At 50.9% G+C, this 7,934-nt stretch overlaps 1 long non-coding RNA gene across 1 annotated transcript in view; it reads left to right on the top strand.

Moving 5' to 3' along the window:
- The first annotated feature begins 200 nt into the window (after positions 1–200).
- The window catches only part of LOC139763727 (uncharacterized), a 22,014-nt gene continuing 14,280 nt past the window's right edge, over positions 201–7,934 (top strand). The window contains exon 1 of the long non-coding RNA XR_011716222.1: positions 201–336. This is a non-coding gene — a long non-coding RNA (uncharacterized lncRNA). The remainder of the gene's footprint in view (positions 337–7,934) is intronic.

Consider the following 7,934-nt stretch of genomic DNA (forward strand, 5'->3'; position numbering starts at 1 on the left):
GCTGCCTAACATGGACTCTCCTGTACTTAGTGTGATGCTGAAATCACTTAACAATATCCTCTCTAAGGAGAGTGTAAGACACAGGTGGGTCATTGCAAAGGACGCCTTACGAAGGTCATCACATCTGTCAAGGGCAGCAGTACGAGATTTTTCCCTCCCAGGTGGATATGAAGGGCACAGCACACGAGCTCACAGTGCACGTCAGACTTCACTTTTGAGAGCAAACTTGTACGATTGTGTGTCGCAGGTCTTGTGTGAGATCCTGTGTCGCAGGTCTGTGACGCACTCAGCTCTGGGTTGACAACGTAGATCACCTCCTCCACTCCAGGCAATATCGTAAGTGTTGTTGGACTTTCCTCACACCTGCCTGTGGCCCTCCCTGGTTATCCTCACACCTGCCTGTGGCCCTCCCTGGTTATCCTCACACCTGCCTGTGGCCCTCCCTGGTTATCCTCACACCTGCCTGTGGCCCTCCCTGGTTATCCTCACACCTGCCTGTGGCCTTCCCTGGTTATCCTCACACCTGCCTGTGGCCCTCCCTGGTTATCCTCACACCTGCCTGTGGCCCTCCCTGGTTATCCTCACACCTGCCTGTGGCCTTCCCTGGTTATCCTCACACCTGCCTGTGGCCCTCCCTGGTTATCCTCACACCTGCCTGTGGCCCTCCCTGGTTATCCTCACACCTGCCTGTGGCCTTCCCTGGTTATCCTCACACCTGCCTGTGGCCTTCCCTGGTTATCCTCACACCTGCCTGTGGCCCTCCCTGGTTATCCTCACACCTGCCTGTGGCCCTCCCTGGTTATCCTCACACCTGCCTGTGGCCCTCCCTGGTTATCCTCACACCTGCCTGTGGCCCTCCCTGGTTATCCTCACACCTGCCTGTGGCCTTCCCTGGTTATCCTCACACCTGCCTGTGGCCTTCCCTGGTTATCCTCACACCTGCCTGTAGCCCTCCCTGGTTATCCTCACACCTGCCTGTGGCCCTCCCTGGTTATCCTCACACCTGCCTGTGGCCTTCCCTGATTATCCTCACACCTGCCTGTGGCCCTCCCTGGTTATCCTCACACCTGCCTGTGGCCCTCCCTGGTTATCCTCACACCTGCCTGTGGCCTTCCCTGGTTATCCTCACACCTGCCTGTGGCCTTCCCTGGTTATCCTCACACCTGCCTGTGGCCCTCCCTGGTTATCCTCACACCTGCCTGTGGCCCTCCCTGGTTATCCTCACACCTGCCTGTGGCCCTCCCTGGTTATCCTCACACCTGCCTGTGGCCTTCCCTGGTTATCCTCACACCTGCCTGTGGCCCTCCCTGGTTATCCTCACACCTGCCTGTGGCCCTCCCTGGTTATGCTCACCAAATGACCATCTTGGACCAAGTACGAACCCGTCTTAAGACCTCCTTTGCTACTGTCTCAGTCCTCGTCACCCACGTTACTATCACAGTCCTCGTCACCCACGTTACTATCACAGTCCTCGTCACCCACGTTACTATCACAGTCACCGTCACCCATCCTACTATCACAGTCCTCGTCACCCATGTTCCTATCACAGTCTTCGTCACCCATGTTACTATCACAGTCACCGTCACCCACGTTACTATCACAGTCCTCGTCACCCATGTTACTATCACAGTCTTCGTCACCCATGTTACTATCACAGTCTTCGTCACCCATGTTACTATCACAGTCCTCGTCACCCATGTTACTATCACAGTCCTCGTCACCCATGTTACTATCACAGTCCTCGTCACCCATGTTACTATCACAGTCTTCGTCATCCATGTTACTATCACAGTCCTCGTCACCCACGTTACTATCACAGTCTTCGTCACCCACGTTACTATCACAGTCTTCGTCACCCACGTTACTATCACAGTCTTCGTCACCCATGTTACTATCACAGTCTTCGTCACCCATTTTACTATCACAGTCCTTCGTCACCCACGTTACTATCACAGTCTTCGTCACCCATGTTACTATCACAGTCTTCGTCACCCACGTTACTATCACAGTCTTCGTCACCCACGTTACTATCACAGTCTTCGTCACCCACGTTACTATCACAGTCCTTCGTCACCCATGTTACTATCACAGTCTTCGTCACCCATGTTACTATCACAGTCTTCTGCACCCACGTTACTATCACAGTCTTCGTCACCCACGTTACTATCACAGTCCTCGTCACCCACGTTACTATCAGTCCTCGTCACCCACGTTACTATCACAGTCTTCGTCACCCACGTTACTATCACAGTCTTCGTCACCCATGTTACTATCACAGTCTTCGTCACCCACGTTACTATCACAGTCTTCGTCACCCACGTTACTATCACAGTCTTCGTCACCCATGTTACTATCACAGTCTTCGTCACCCATCTTACTATCACAGTCCTCGTCACCCACGTTACTATCAGTCTTCGTCATCCACGTTACACTATCACGGTCCTCCTCACTCATGTTACCATCATAGTCTTCATCACTCATGTTACTATCAGTCCTCGTCACTCATGTTACTATCACAGTCCTTCGTCACCCATTTTACTATCACAGTCTTCGTCACCCACGTTACTATCACAGTCTTCGTCACCCACGTTGCTATCACAGTCTTCGTCACCCACGTTGCTGTCAGAGTCCTTCGTCACCCATGTTACTATCACAGTCTTCTGCACCCACGTTGTTATCACAGTCCTTCGTCACCCATTTTACTATCACAGTCTTCGTCACCCACGTTACTATCACAGTCTTCGTCACCCACGTTGCTGTCAGAGTCCTTCGTCACCCATGTTACTATCACAGTCTTCTGCACCCACGTTACTATCACAATCTTCGTCACCCACGTTACTATCACAGTCTTCGTCACCCATGTTGCTATCACAGTCTTCGTCACCCACGTTACTATCACAGTCTTCGTCACCCATGTTACTATCACAGTCTTCGTCACCCACGTTACTATCACAGTCTTCGTCACCCACGTTACTATCACAGTCTTCGTCACCCACGTTACTATCACAGTCTTCGTCACCCACGTTACTATCACAGTCTTCGTCACCCATGTTACTATCACAGTCTTCGTCACCCATGTTACTATCACAGTCCCCATCACCCATGTTACTATCTCAGTCCTCGTCACCCACGTTACTATCACAGTCTTCGTCACCCACGTTACTATCACAGTCTTCGTCACCCACGTTACTATCACAGTCTTCGTCACCCACGTTACTATCACAGTCTTCGTCACCCACGTTACTATCACAGTCTTCGTCACCCATGTTACTATCACAGTCATCGTCACCCATGTTACTATCACAGTCCCCATCACCCATGTTACTATCTCAGTCCTCGTCACCCATGTTCCTATCACAGTCTTCGTCACCCACGTTATTATCACAGTCTTCGTCACCCACGTTACTATCACAGTCTTCGTCACCCACGTTACTATCACAGTCACCGTCACCCATGTTACTATCACAGTCCTCGTCACCCATGTTACTATCAAAGTCTTCGTCACCCATGTTACTATCACAGTCTTCGTCACCCATGTTACTATCACAGTCCTCGTTACCCATGTTACTATCACAGTCCTCGTCACCCACGTTACTATCACAGTCTTCGTCACCCACGTTACTATCACAGTCTTCGTCACCCATGTTACTATCACAGTCTTCTGCACCCACGTTACTATCACAGTCTTCGTCACCCACGTTACTATCACAGTCTTCGTCACCCACGTTACTATCACAGTCCTCGTCACCCACGTTACTATCAGTCCTCGTCACCCACGTTACTATCACAGTCTTCGTCACCCACGTTACTATCACAGTCTTCGTCACCCATGTTGCTATCACAGTCTTCGTCACCCATGTTACTATCACAGTCCTTCGTCACCCATGTTACTATCACAGTCTTCGTCACCCATGTTACTATCACAGTCTTCGTCACCCATGTTACTATAACAGTCTTCGTCACCCATGTTACTATCACAGTCCTCGTTACCCATGTTACTATCACAGTCCTCGTCACCCATGTTACTATCACAGTCTTCGTCACCCACGTTACTATCACAGTCTTCGTCACCCACGTTACTATCACAGTCTTCGTCACCCATGTTACTATCACAGTCTTCGTCACCCATGTTACTATCACAGTCCTTCGTCACCCACGTTACTATCACAGTCTTCGTCACCCATGTTACTATCACAGTCTTCGTCACCCATGTTACTATCACAGTCTTCGTCACCCACGTTACTATCACAGTCTTCGTCACCCACGTTACTATCACAGTCTTCGTCACCCACGTTACTATCACAGTCCTCGTCACCCACGTTACTATCACAGTCCTCGTCACCCACGTTACTATCACAGTCTTCGTCACCCATGTTACTATCACAGTCTTCGTCACCCATGTTACTATCACAGTCCTTCGTCACCCACGTTACTATCACAGTCTTCGTCACCCATGTTACTATCACAGTCTTCGTCACCCACGTTACTATCACAGTCTTCGTCACCCACGTTACTATCACAGTCTTCGTCACCCACGTTACTATCACAGTCTTCGTCACCCATGTTACTATCACAGTCTTCGTCACCCATGTTACTATCACAGTCTTCGTCACCCATGTTACTATCACAGTCTTCGTCACCCACGTTACTATCACAGTCTTCGTCACCCACGTTACTATCACAGTCTTCGTCACCCACGTTACTATCACAGTCCTTCGTCACCCACGTTACTATCACAGTCTTCGTCACCCACGTTACTATCACAGTCTTCGTCACCCATGTTACTATCACAGTCTTCGTCACCCATGTTACTATCACAGTCTTCGTCACCCACGTTACTATCACAGTCCTCGTCACCCATGTTACTATCACAGTCTTCGTCACCCACGTTACTATCACAGTCTTCGTCACCCACGTTACTATCACAGTCTTCGTCACCCACGTTACTATCACAGTCTCGTCACCCATGTTACTATCACAGTCCTTCGTCACCCACGTTACTATCACAGTCCTTCGTCACCCATGTTACTATCACAGTCTCGTCACCCATGTTACTATCTCAGTCTCGTCACCCATGTTCCTATCACAGTCTTCGTCACCCACGTTATTATCACAGTCTTCGTCACCCACGTTACTATCACAGTCTTCGTCACCCACGTTACTATCACAGTCACCGTCACCCATGTTACTATCACAGTCCTCGTCACCCATGTTCCTATCACAGTCTTCGTCACCCACGTTACTATCACAGTCTTCGTCACCCACGTTACTATCACAGTCTTCGTCACCCACGTTACTATCACAGTCTTCGTCACCCACGTTACTATCACAGTCCTCGTCACCCATGTTACTATCACAGTCTTCTGCACCCACGTTACTATCACAGTCTTCGTCACCCACGTTACTATCACAGTCCTCGTCACCCACGTTACTATCAGTCCTCGTCACCCACGTTACTATCACAGTCCTCGTCACCCACGTTACTATCACAGTCCTCGTCACCCATGTTACTATCACAGTCTTCGTCACCCACGTTACTATCACAGTCTTCGTCACCCATGTTACTATCACAGTCTTCGTCACCCATGTTACTATCACAGTCTTCGTCACTCACGTTACTATCACAGTCTTCGTCACCCATGTTGCTATCCCAGTCTTCGTCACCCGCGTTACTATCACAGTCCTCGTCACCCATGTTACTATCACAGTCCTCGTCACCCATGTTACTATCACAGTCTTCGTCACCCATGTTACTATCACAGTCTTCGTCACCCATGTTACTATCACAGTCCTCGTTACCCATGTTACTATCACAGTCCTCGTCACCCACGTTACTATCACAGTCTTCGTCACCCACGTTACTATCACAGTCTTCGTCACCCATGTTACTATCACAGTCTTCTGCACCCACGTTACTATCACAGTCTTCGTCACCTACGTTACTATCACAGTCCTCGTCACCCACGTTACTATCAGTCCTCGTCACCCACGTTACTATCACAGTTTTCGTCACCCACGTTACTATCACAGTCTTCGTCACCCATGTTACTATCACAGTCTTCGTCACCCACGTTACTATCACAGTGTTCGTCACCCATGTTACTATCACAGTCTTCGTCACCCATCTTACTATCACAGTCTTCGTCACCCACGTTACTATCACAGTCTTCGTCACCCACGTTACTATCACAGTCTTCGTCACCCATGTTACTATCACAGTCCTCGTCACCCACGTTACTATCATAGTCTTCGTCACCCACGTTGCTATCACAGTCCTTCGTCACCCACGTTACTATCACAGTCTTCGTCACCCACGTTACTATCACAGTCTTCGTCACCCATGTTACTATCACAGTCTTCGTCACCCACGTTACTCTCACAGTCTTCGTCACCCACGTTACTATCACAGTCTTCGTCACCCACGTTACTATCACAGTCTTCGTCACCCACGTTACACTATCACGGTCCTCGTCACTCATGTTACTATCATAGTCTTCGTCACTCATGTTACTATCACAGTCCTTCGTCACCCATGTTACTATCACAGTCTTCGTCACCCACGTTACTATCACAGTCTTCGTCACCCACGTTACACTATCACGGTCCTCGTCACTCATGTTACTATCATAGTCTTCGTCACTCATGTTACTATCACAGTCCTTCGTCACCCATGTTACTATCACAGTCTTCGTCACCCACGTTACTATCACCACCTGTATCACTGTTCGTGGTTGTTGGTTGGCTCAAACACGTGCATATGTGTGTGTGTGTGTGTGTGTGTGTGTGTGTGTGTGTTGTGATTAATGGGATTGTGTTTTGATTGTGTGTCTGTGTCTCTACGACACTCAGGGCAAACACCTGAACCATGCCAACCACGGCTCCTACACTTGTACCCTCGTGATCAAGGGTCGTACCGTGGGGCCCAAAGATCGTACCGTCGTGATCAAGGGTCGTACCGTGGGCCCAAAGATCGTACCGTCGTGATCAAGGGTCGTACCGTGGGGCCCAAAGACCGTACCGTCGTGATCAAGGGTCGCACCGTGGGGCCCAAAGATCGTACCGTCGTGATCAAGGGTCGCACCGTGGGGCCCAAAGATCGTACCGTCGTGATCAAGGGTCGTACCGTGGGCTCAAAGATCGTACCGTCGTGATCAAGGGTCGTACCGTGGGCCCAAAGACCGTACCGTCGTGATCAAGGGTCGTACCGTGGGGCCCAAAGATCGTACCGTCGTGATCAAGGGTCGTACCGTGGGGCCCAAAGACCGTACCGTCGTGATCAAGGGTCGTACCGTGGGGCCCAAAGATCGTACCGTCGTGATCAAGGGTCGCACCGTGGGGCCCAAAGATCGTACCGTCGTGATCAAGGGTCGTACCGTGGGCTCAAAGACCGTACCGTCGTGATCAAGGGTCGTACCGTGGGCCCAAAGACCGTACCGTCGTGATCAAGGGTCGTACCGTGGGGCCCAAAGATCGTACCGTCGTGATCAAGGGTCGTACCGTGGGGCCCAAAGACCGTACCGTCGTGATCAAGGGTCGTACCGTGGGGCCCAAAGATCGTACCGTCGTGATCAAGGGTCGCACCGTGGGGCCCAAAGATCGTACCGTCGTGATCAAGGGTCGTACCGTGGGCCCAAAGACCGTACCGTCGTGATCAAGGGTCGTACCGTGGGCCCAAAGACCGTACCGTCGTGATCAAGGGTCGTACCGTGGGGCCCAAAGATCATACCGTCGTGATCAAGGGTCGTACCGTGGGGCCCAAAGACCGCACCATCGTGAATAAGGGTCGTACCGTGGGGCCCAAAGATCGTACCGTGGTGATCATGGGTCGTACCGTGGGGCCCAAAGACCGTACCCTCGTGATCAAGGGTCGTACCGTGGGCCCAAAGACCGTACCGTCGTGATCAAGGGTCGTACCGTGGGCCCAAAGATCGTAC

Source organism: Panulirus ornatus, chromosome 47 (genome assembly GCF_036320965.1).
Source record: "Panulirus ornatus isolate Po-2019 chromosome 47, ASM3632096v1, whole genome shotgun sequence".
NCBI classification, from domain to species: Eukaryota; Metazoa; Arthropoda; class Malacostraca; order Decapoda; family Palinuridae; genus Panulirus; species Panulirus ornatus.